This window comes from Amblyomma maculatum, unplaced genomic scaffold (genome assembly GCF_055883805.1).
Source record: "Amblyomma maculatum isolate TAMU_Amacu unplaced genomic scaffold, ASM5588380v1 scaffold_62, whole genome shotgun sequence".
NCBI lineage: Eukaryota > Metazoa > Arthropoda > Arachnida > Ixodida > Ixodidae > Amblyomma > Amblyomma maculatum.
In genome coordinates this window covers 148,253-160,196 of record NW_028146787.1, presented here as the reverse complement: position 1 = coordinate 160,196, position 11,944 = coordinate 148,253, and the positions used below count along the sequence as shown (strand labels likewise).

At 45.1% G+C, this 11,944-nt stretch overlaps 1 long non-coding RNA gene across 1 annotated transcript; it reads right to left on the bottom strand.

The window, feature by feature from the left end:
* Positions 1-1,335: 1,335 nt before the first annotated feature.
* Positions 1,336-11,279, bottom strand: LOC146170719 (uncharacterized). Its single transcript, XR_014703134.1, has 3 exons — positions 11,024-11,279; positions 10,096-10,218; positions 1,336-1,488 (listed from the first exon to the last, which is right to left on the bottom strand). It is a non-coding gene; the product is annotated as an uncharacterized LOC146170719 (long non-coding RNA).
* Positions 11,280-11,944: the final 665 nt, after the last annotated feature.

Here is an 11,944-nt window from a genome sequence, read left to right as displayed (position 1 = left end):
AGAGCTGTCCACTACAGCATCCCTCATAGCCAATAGACATTAAACCCCATAAACCGAACAGAACACTTGTCAACTGTAAACTTCCATGAGGAGAAAACAATCTATGCAGCTCAAAAGCAGGCCCTGTGGCTGCAGACAGTTCACCAAAATATACATGCGAAATTAATTGCAAAATAAAGTACAATCCCTTTGTGCACGTTACATAAGGCATTGCAATCCAAGGCAAGCACAGATGGTGGAGGTAGGTGCAGCGTATGTCTGGTTATCAACAGGCAGTATATCTGTGCATATCAGCAAAGTATATGGGGTTTTATTTCCAGGCTGTAGGAGGGCCACAATTTTAGCCTCTTGGGAACCTTTATTGTGCACTACTAATACTGCTGCATATCATACAGGCATTTTCGCATATTGCCTCTATTGAAGCAGCATCACTTTTCTATGTAAAAGTGAATATTCTAGTGTCTCATTGCAGGTCTGCAATAATCATTGTAAAAATGTTGAGAATCTTTCAGACGACTGTGTACAAACTTGACTAACTACACATAACTTTCCGCATCCACAAAACCATATGCTGGCTTAGTCCTTTATCTCAGAGCTTCATTTGTCATTGGCAATTGTGCCAGTATTGCCAGTGACAAGTGGCACTTGTCCAACCTGCTCTTAAATTGCTTGCACTGCCAATGAAACAGGAATAGATCTGGTAAATACATTGATTGCATTTTCAACTCTACAGAGCCATAGTTATCCATGGAAAAAAAATGCACATTTCAGTCTAGCACATATTTTTGGCATGACAAAAGTCATTTTATGATAGTGCCACACACAGAGTGCCGGTGGCGGTGATGCCTAAAAAAAAAAAAAAAGAGCTCTTTCGTAAAGTAGTTCAGACAGCAGCTTCGCTGACAATCTAGAATTTGTACCTGACAGTTACTCTGACCCCGTTTGCGATGTGCATACACTGGTAAAAACAAAACAAAGATGGCGAAGTGACAGCATGCTTTACTAATGAAGGAAACTTTTTAGAATTAGAATGGTATGAAAAACATTACAACTAAACCTGGCGATGTTAGTATGTTTTTCGGGAGTTAATTTGGCAGTTACAGGGTTAACGTGCAGCTAACTCCATATATTTAGCATCAATTAAATGCTGTGTATCTTGGGGACCATCATTAACAATGTCATGCATGTGAGCCATCACATGCTTGAGTTCATTAAACATACAAAATATGTAGGCACCTTTTATTCTGACAGCATTTGTATGCAAAATCAAAAGCACCATGGCAATGTCAGAAGCAGCTTAGGCATATAAGCACAGCCTATTTTGAACAAGACGTGGAACAGGTTCCTTAGCCCTCATATTTTTCAGAGTCGGCTAACAAACAGATGTGCATTTGCAAAAACCTGCATGGTATGCAGATGAGCCATTCCTGCCACTAACAAAATGAGCCACTTCACAGATTTCCATATGGTCCTTCCAGGTTTTGAACTCTGCAAAAAGAAAGATTTTCCAAGTTGTCAAAAGTGAGTCTCAAAAAAAGACAGCTAGAAACAGAACTCTTGTAGACTGGAAAATACAAAATACAAAAAAAAAAAGTACAGGTATTGCCAACACCAGCGGATTGCACAAGTAAACTGCGTATGTTGACATCAATTTTTGGAAGCAGATTTCAGAGGCTAGGCTACACTGCCATGCAGTCAGCCATAACTACTGCTGGATGAATGTCAACATATCCAAAATGAGCTAGATAACTTTTCCTTTGTTGTCCTTTGTGTGCCTTCATAGAGGCTCTGACTAGGCTCAAACATGGCAAATAGACTTGTCCTCCGCACTCATTGGTTCTTTACAAAGCCTGTCACTGGAAAGGCCTAAAGCTTTTCCTATTGGTTCATTGACTTGAACATCTTCGGTGTAACTCCGCCTGGTTGGGTACTTGAAACAAAAGTTTAAGAAACACCATCACCAACCAAATTTTTTATTAGAACCCGACATTTCGGGACCAACTTGGTCCCTTCCTCAGGGGCGACTGAAGTTTGAGGCCCGCAGTAGCAGGCACACGTGGCGAAGTCCAATTGTGTAGCAGAGCCAGGGTAGCGTCCCCGGATTCCTGTTCACTGCTGCAGCTGTCAGCCGGACGAACCGAAAAAAGACGTGACGTCTTTTGAAAGAATTCGTCTCCACATCAAGTATGTTCACCTCGTCAAAGGTGATTTTGTGGTCGGCACATTCGCAGTGCTCGGCGAGGGGGGTTGCTTTTCGAGTTCAATTGCCGAGCGTCATTTTTGTGCTGCAATATGCGCCGACAGATTTTTTGTTTCGCCGATATACGAGGCAGAGCACTCGGAGCACGAGATTTTATAAATAACGCCTGGTTATTTTTCTTTGGGAATACGGTCTTTTGGTAGCGGCAGAAAACGGCAGACTGTTGAGGTAGGTTTGTGCGACACACAGACGTGTTTCCGCAGGATGCGTGCAAGCGCATCACTGGTGCCCGCCACGTATGGGAGGACAATGCTAGGGCGCTTCGTCGTTTCCGTGCTGACCGACCCTCTTGTCCTGCTAGCTCGACGACGGGAAGCACATTGGAATAAAGGCGCGTGTATAGCCATTCTTCTTCAGATCGGCCAAGCATAGGCCGCTGCCTGCTACTGCGGGCCTCGAACTTTAGTCGCCCCTGAGGAAGGGACCGAGTTGGTCGCGAAATGTTGGGTTCTAATAAATAATTTGGTTGGTGATAGTGTTTCTTAAACTAGTGGTTCATCACACCGATTAACAAGCTACAAGAGCCTACATATGCTCTTTGCAACCTTGTGTTCTTATTCCATCATTTACTATCAGCCAAAAAGAACTCGGTACTCTGTTTGACAGCATTATCTGCACACTGGATTCACTTTTATTTCGTTGCAACAAGGTGCCAATCACGACAAAGGCACTGGTCATCGAACAACAGAATGCCCAGTGCTCAGTTTAAAGGCAGCAAGGAAACAGAGGTAAACCTGCCAAGTACAATGATCAAGAACAATGCAGAAGCAGTGATGTGTTGTGGCAATTATTCGAGGTAAATCTCTGTGCATCATCATTGTACAACAAAAAGAGTAAAAGCTGCGTCCAGGTAGCGTAAAGCGTGAAAAAAAAAGAAAAAAAAAAGCTTTGCGGTATGACTTCCCTCTCAAAGAAGCAATGGCCCAATGCTCTACATTGAATAGAAAGGTAGGCAAAAATAAACATCAAGCAAAATATAAACAGTGTCTATCAGTTATAATAGGGCTATAGGCACACAACATACAATTTCTGGACATGTATCATCCCTGGGGTGCTGTCAGCAGCATTTGGGGACAATTCCATAGCCCATTTCATCTAGATGAGTGAACTTGATTTGCGGAAACAGCAGCATAAAATTTATGGCTTTCATTAAATCCACGATGGTGATTCAGCATCCAAACCTAGAGTCGGTCTGCTGCCTTGTAATCTTCATTGCATTGGTGCCTTGCTGGCTTTTTATGCGCAGCTGGGCGAGTCGTCGGGCTACTTCTGCACGCTGAAGGTAGGCAGTGACACTGAGGCTGTCCTTTTCCGTTACATGTGGCATCAGCATGACATCGAGCGCTGTATTAAGGCGAAAGCCTTTAAAGGGAAACTGCACTGGTTGTAGATTTCGATGAGTTTCAAGGAATCAAATGATTACAGCTTCCAGGTTAAACATGCAAGATATCTTCGCGCTAGCATTTCAAACAATGGCGCAAATAGCGATTTAAACCGCTTCAGCTATCGAGCTTCTCCTCACCACACAGCGACGTGTGGGGGGAACATAATGACATCATTGACGGCACCGGTATGTTTCCCGTGTAGAATGGCTTGGTTGAAAGAAGTAAAAACAAGGCTACCAAAATTGAAGGCCCAGAAACATTGTTTGATGGCATCAAAAAAAGGACCGCATGATGTGGGCGAAGGTAACGAAAAGAAAAAAATATTACCGTCCTTGATGTCATCATAGAGCTTCTACGCAGTCCTTCAGTGCTGTGAGGAGAAGCTCGAATTGTAATCGTTGATTACTTCATCAGTTTTAAAGATAGCACACAAACACAAAGCATTACCGACAGCTTATGGAGAGTCAAATTCCTGAATGTCGCAGAATTCTCGAAAAGTGAGGCAGCTGCGCTTTAATGGCTCATACTGTCGGCGTTCGTTCGGTCACAATATAGCTTTCAATCAAATTACATCACCTGAAACCGAAACTAATGTCATCGGAAAAATAAAAATCCTGCATCCCTCGCATCGCCAGCCTAAGCTTTAACCAACTGCGCCACGCCCGGGATCGTGAACTGCACATAAATCTTGTCTACAGTGGTTTGGTTTGGTTTGCGGGATTTAACATCCCGAACCGACTCAGGCTATGATAGATGCCGTAGTGGAGGACTCCAGAAATTTTGACCACCTGGGGTTCTTTCGCATCGCATAGAACACAGGCGGCCTTGCTTTCGTCTCCATTGAAAAGCGGCCGCCGAAGCCCGGTTACGATCCCGCATTCTTGGGAACAGTAGTCGAGCGCCGTAACCACTGCGCCACCCCGGCGGGCCCTTGTCTATCATGAGGATGAGTTAAAACACACATCATAATTCTCCTTGTCTGCGTGATGCTAATGCGGCCACTCCCCTTTGTAGCGAGGGATCACAGAGTTCTTCATTAGGCCAATAAATAAAGGAGTAGAAAAAGAACAAAAACTATACCAACTGCTGTGCATTGGTCAAAAGTCCAGAAAAAAGAAATGAGGAAGGAAAAGAAGGTTTACCCCACCAGTCAAGGCGGAGAGTTTTTTGTATTATGTGGTCTTTTGTCGGCTTCTCTCTCAACGACGCTGAGTGGATTCAAATCTGGACAACTAGGAGGCCACAAGTTGGGAGTGATGTGGTTATTGGAAGTTGTTGGCCAGCCACTCGTGGGTGACGCGGGCGGTGTGGGCGAGAGCCGAATGTTGCTGAAAGACACAAGGTTTTCCTTTCTTTCGAAACAGTATCGGTCCAGAGCTTCACAACGGTGGCAAGCACCTCTGCGTACTCGGCAGTATTAATGCGGAGTCCTTCTGCAAAACAGTGTGGCAGCATGACATCGCCCTTGTTGCTGACGGCTGCTGACACCATCACACACAAATTTTGTGTGCAATGCTGTCGGCACCTCATTAGCGCTTCCGTAAAGCCATCTTTCATTATGGCAATTAGCTTTTTGGTCTTGATCGAAGTTCTTTTCATCTGAAAGAAAAAAAAAAAAGAGCATTCCAGGCTCTTCAGCTTGCCTAGCAAGCGCTTGGACCAGAGCAGACAATTCTCCCGAGCTTTACCACAAAAGAATTGCGCCCTCCTCATGACACAGAAATGGTACCGCACGTCCTCGTGCACAGCAAGCCTGACAGCTGACTCTGAAACATCGAGCTCCTTTGCAATGGCCCGCATTGACTTCTCTGGGTTGTCACTCACGATGACTTGCAGCCTCTGAAGAAAATCAGGTGTTCTGACGACGTCTGACCGCTGACTGTGCTTTTTCCTTTTCGCCACAGATGCCACGTCACCGTCACAGCACATCAGTTCTGTTCGCCCCTTGTTAACAAAAGACCTCTCTAGATTCAGAAAGTTGGCAATTTCCAAGTCGCTATGGCGCGCGGCCAGTGCGACGAGGACTGCATGGCGTTTCATTTCCTGCGTCAACTTGTACGCTTCCATTATTCAACAAACTGCGCAGTATAAATGATAAGGGGTCAACCAACAAGAAGCCGCATGCCTAGATACATATGCTGAGCCTGCTGGTGTCTATGGCGATAAGGAGTAGTAACCTCAAATACCTCATGCACCAGTGAGCTACGAGACTGCTATAACTGTGCCTAGTGACGGGCAATCGAAGTAGCTTCAACATCCTCGAGCCTTCCCTCGTGAAGTAAGTGGTCAAATTCATCATTCGCAAAGAACACGCAGTGAGCAAAAAAAAAAAAAAAGAAATTACAGGCTCTCAATTCGTGTTTGAAGTTTTCAGGTGCAATCAAATCTATTCGCTGCAACCCATCATGCTTCGAAAACCTTAATGAAAAGCATGGGTAAAAAGTTGTTCAGAGTGCAATATGAAAGACCTGCAGTAGACCTGCAAGTAGTGCTAAAGGAACACTGAAAGAAAAAGTAGGCTTGCAGCGATGGTATACTGGCTCCTAATCACAAAAACACCACTTTCACTGAAAACAAAACTCTTATAAGGTAGAAAAAAGAGAACAGAAATGCAGGCATTGCAGAAATACAGAAATTGCAAATGCATGCACAATGACATGCAAGGGATCCCGGAGGCTGCCTAACATGTATTATGGTTGCATGTTTGAATTGTTAACTTTTGTTCCAAAAATGGCAAAAAGACAGGCTAAATATTGGAAGCCAAAAATAAATTTGCGCTTGGCAGTGCCACAGGCAGTCAGTTTCGTTTTGGTATGTTTTGGTTCTTTGAAGTCACAGCTATGCATTTGGCATCACCACATGGTTTCATTTTTGATATACATGCTTTGGTTTACAAGTGCGGAGCAGCAGAGTTTTCCTCTGATGAAGTTCATGCCTCAGTAAGCGCTTCTCTATTGAAAAATCTGGTATGAAATGCACACAGGCTTAAGTTATAACTTACTGGGCAGAATAAACCTCCACAGACCCGAGTGGAGCTGGGAAAGAAAAGAAAGGCTGGAAAAAGTAAGATTTAAAATGGCATGGGTGCTTAAAAAAAAAAAAAAAGAAAAGAAAACAGCCTCGAAAGGGATTTAATCCTAAGTCCTTTGGAGCTTTAACTGAATGTCTTAGCCATTGCGCCACACGAACAGCTGAGACCTCTCGCATTACATTACTTGTGTAGTGCAATTGCATTTTTTACATATTTTTCACTCACCCCTAAACAGTTGCATCCCAAGTGTGCTGAATGCTTTTGCTGGCTGTTAATAGTGTCACCGATGTCTCATATCTATGATAAGCATAGGATTTTGCCAAAATATCTCGTAATATCTCTATTTCTCTATTGTCTGCTGTCCCAGCGTGCATGCACAGACCTTACTGGCACATCAGCTTGCCATCTGCAGGGCAGCGACGCTAGAGTACACCACATAAGGTGTAGACACCCAAGGAAGCATTGTACGAAAGGGAGCTCAGTTGGTTCATATTAAGAAATACAATAGTGAAGGAAACGAAATAAATTGAACAAAACAGGCCCTGTGTACCCCTTTTTTCTTTTAACTTTCTGCCACAATGCATTGTTCACCCTTTGCTGCTATTCAAAAAAGACCATCTGTAGCAGTCTTTACTCGTCACTCGTGATGGTAGCTCGGCAATGTCAGTGGCCGCATCCATAGCTTCGCTAGCTACAAACTTTGCCGCCACGTCAGCGCTCGTACATTCTATCCTGTTAGTCAAGTGACCTCAACTCTAAAAAGCACCGCATGCTCTGTGGGTGCCAAGGTCAAGATTCACTGCGAGAACTTTGCAGTCAAGCTCAGGATCTATGCCTGGTGCAAACAAATAGACGGCTTTGGCGAACTGTAGCTTTAATTTCAGCTGCTGCTAGATTGCACTGCTCGCTATGCATCAAGAATCACGGAGTCTATGTTTACACCATCGTTTGCGTCATTTTCGCAAGTCTAAATCCCTTGGAAGGAAAGCAGACCTCTTCAACTTCAAATCGAAATATCTCAGCAATAAATGTGTCTTGCTGCCGGACAAGCGACAAAAAAGTCACGAAACACTGCACTATTAGATTCTAGCAACAAAAAATATTGTGATGGGTCCCATACTGCAGAAAATCTGGCATCCATGAAAAATTAGGGCATGTATCTGGCAAGTGGCAGGAAGGTGACGCAGCACTGCAATGACTGTCCGTCAGGTTGCGTGACATCACAAGGCCACATGACATGACCAAGTCAGCAGGTGCTGCCACACAGGGTGCTTTTTATGGTATCAAGTTAAAAAGGAAAACAAAGAGAACATCGCTTGGAGCAATTACGCGCCACTATTTGCTTCTTGCAGGTGTATCCGTGAAAAAGGTTTGTGCATGCAGGGCTACCTGGAATCACTTGAGGCAAATCCTTGAAGCCTTTGTAATGAAATATTAAAAATTGTAGAGGTTCAGCTCTCTTTGAACCAAGTCAAGAGCATTAGCCATCGGCCGGTGCCGCATTTGTAGCTGCCGCTTCAGTCTTGGCTTGATTCCGCATTTGGTAAGTTTCTTGGCAATAGGCTAGTCTGGCTTCTCGTTCGATGTCTTGGCAACCTGTCTGGCATGGTTGCAGTCTGTCTGGCACAAGTGGATTCCTCTACACCACACTGCCTCCTTTTGTCATGCCGCCTGGTGAATTCGCCCAACACTATGCTCGCGGTCTCGACTGCACTTACCCAGAAATGTTTTAAAGCAACGAACAGAATATGGGTGCACAAAACACAGACAACAGAACATGTTGCTGCCGCTGCAAATGAATGAACGAAATAGCTATTAGAAATGACAGCAGTGCCTACTCTGCTGGCAGAAATCTTGAGCAAAAATTTCTCATCAATTGGCCCTAATTGGCTATACAAGGCCATGCGACATTTTCCCATGAAAATAGCAGTGACTAAAATTTTTCATACTTTCACAATCATCACTTAGCAAATAATGACCTGCTTTTGTTTCGCACTACATGCGCCATAGTGTCAGCAAATAAATTGCAATGCTGTTTGTACAGCAAGCGACTGCAGGCAAGGGACACATCTGGGTGATATTCTTGAGGTAGTCGTGTAAGCCAGATATCGCCCAAGTTTCTAGTCGTGTAAGCCAGATATCGCCCAAGTTTCTAGGGCAAAAAAATTATGGCATGTAATTTCTTCCTAACAAAGATTACCAAAGTACTGCCTGCTGAGAACTTATTCTCGGCAAATAATTTCAACAGTGTATGGAGCAGAGCATGAATTCGGGCAGCCCGAAAACCTGGGCCGGGCTGGAAAATTGCCATTTTTATTGGTCTGGACCTGGCTCGGGCTTGACATACAGGCCTGGGCTTGCAGCTTGCAGTGGCGGAACCAGGCCAGGCTGGGTAAAGCTGTGTATGGCTTCTTTTGGAGATGGAATTCGAGCACTAAAATCATTCCAGTGGTTTATGAATGAACCACTACTAGTACATATGTTGACAGAGAATGAGAGAAAGCTCATTTGTAAACAGAGTTTAATCAGTGCCACTCGGTACTTTGTCCAAGTAATTTAGTACGAACATGCCGGGCTACATTCAATGACACAAGTGAAAAAAGTTAAAAAGGAAAGGCTCAAAACTCGATAGCGAACTGTACTACAATGGAGGTGTTATGAAGTGCTGTAACCTGTCATGCATGACACAGCCCGTTTGCATAAGCACGTGCCTACTGAAGTACTCAACGCCATCAGCTTAGGATTTCTCAGCAATCAGTGAGCAAGAGGGTACCTTCTAACCTTTGTGTTACTGCTAACGGCTGGACATTTGAAGCCTCATAACAGCCCATGGACAAGGACCTTCAATTGACTGCTCGGCAGGCAGCCATCTGTTTATAAAAATTCTGACTGTCTGCTTTGCCCCCCCCTCCAAAAAATGTCTCTACGCTACAATAAATGCTGTAGGATAAGAGCTTATTGCTTTAGGAATCTTTACATATCCAATAACATATACATGCACAATGAACAGACACTACCGCTTTTCGTCTCCACAGAGATGTGGCAATGTGGCTGTGATTTCTTCAATGAATATGTAAATTTTGGTTTTTTCTGCCCTAGCCCACTCATGTTCCTGGGGCAAAGTTGCCAGGGGCAGTCTTTTTGTAGGTGATTAAGCAAAGAACTTGCACCAAGAGCCAATTGCTTATAAGGGGTCATAGTTAAAATGCCCGTAATCCATACCTTTTAAATGTACATTGTGCTAGATAGCTTTACATAAAATGTCTTCTCAAAATATTCTTCACCAAGCCTTTGCTTCTGTCGGTGCTTTAACTGTGCCCTTCTCTACCAAGAATATTTTGCAAGGTTTGTCTCTCATCTTGATTTATTGTTATGTGCTAGTTAAGCAATACATTTTTAAGGCATCTGCTCAGACTTACTTTGCAGGTTTGGCACGGGCCCTGTCGTGGAAGCGCAGGCCGGGTCCACGGCCATGTAATCATTGCCGATCGGCTTGGTACCATGGGCCCGGGATGGTCTTCAAACGTGGGCCAGGGAAGGGGCTGGAAAATCCAACCCGTGCAGGGCTCTAGTAAGGAGTGTAAGAAACTAAAGGTACATACAGGAAAGAAAAATCACACACACATAAGGGGAGTTCAGTAGCGAGTTCATTACTTCGAAGCACCGCTACGTGGTCTCCGTGCTACAATGGAGTTGTCTAAACGGTATTTACGTTATCATTTCTGTTGTCTCAACAGAGCTTATCCTTTTGTCGTACCCGACGCAAACTAGATAAAATTTCATCAAGGGTACGCAGAATATCATCCATATAGCTGCCGCTTTTGGCTGTAAAAGGTTCAGTGCTAGTTTCGAGCTTTTGGTGCTCAATATGTATCACTAGTTTCAAGCTACAAGCAGATCAATTAAGGGGAAATGAGGGTGCTCGTAGTGATGCTCGAGCGATATCATAGGCAAGTACTTCACCCGGATGTGATCAAAACGAACAGCGTATGGAGAATCGGGGCCAAGAACGAAAAAAGCATAAAATGAGCTTCGTCGCCCTAAGCAGCTAATCACTGACGAGTGCCGTGAGTATCTGGTTGATAAAAGACAAAGCATCAAGCGCCAGTCAGCAGCATCATAAGACAGTGCAGTGCTCGCCTTCAACCGTGCTAAATTGGCGCGTGCTGTAAGTGCATACCTTGGCACAAATCCCTGCAGTATGTGACAAATAAGAACGGTAAGCGGACAGCATATAACCACGAACATTGCACGCAAAAGGGGCAGCTAAAATTTGAACATGGCGGCACCTTCATTGGCATGCTTTGTCCACAACTAAACAAATCTTTTCACAGAACGGGCACTAACCTTTCTGTACCGAAGCCGCAGCAGATGTGCCAGGGTTGTTCACGGCGCGCACACCAGTCAGTTCGATCGCACCCGTCCGTGGAACAGGCACAGTCTCGTTTACTACAACAAAAGCCACGGCACCAAACCGCCGCCGCGGCACCGGCGGCATCCCCAAGCAGGGTGGGTGGCGGGCGATGAGCGGTAGCCCGTCGGCACGCCGTGCCCCCAACTAGGGACAATCCGACCTAGGGATTGCTAGGGATTCAGGGCGACTGTCCAGCAAAAATCCAGGCAACACTGGCATTATTCATGGCGAGTTTTAGCCGCTCCCGTTGCATCCATGTTGCATCAGTGAGCCCAGGGTTGCCAGATTTGGCGACTTTACGCCAAATTGGCTACTTTCTGAGCCGCCTGGCGACAAAAGTTTGAGGTTGGCTACTTGGCTACTTTCTGGCTACTTTGAAAAATTTTCGCCTATTCCAACGAGCCCGTTTGCGCGCTGTTCAGGATGCTCATTTTTATAGATAGACAGATAGCAAATCTATCAACGGTAGCGCTGCAATACAACCAACTGTGCATGGTGACGACTGTTCCCACCCTGTTTCAAAGGGGACGCTCTTAACATCTATCCACTAAAACCCCTTGATAATTTGAAAGTAGCAACACTCTCCTCCGCGCCGCGCTTTCCTGCTCAATTCTCCTCGCGCGGGGCGGCTGCGAGCTCTGCGCACGACACGCTTTTTCTCCCTTGCGCCCGCCCCCCGGCCGGTCGCAGCAGTCAGTGAAGCGCGCGCTTTTGGTCCAGGTCTGCGCTCCAGGATCTAGCACTGCCTCTGACTTTGTCTGCGTTTGTTTTTCTGTTTTTTTTTAGCGTGAACTCTGTCACCGCGGTAAAACTTCACAAAACGGGAGAAAGGCCCAGGCTGGTGCTTTGAACTT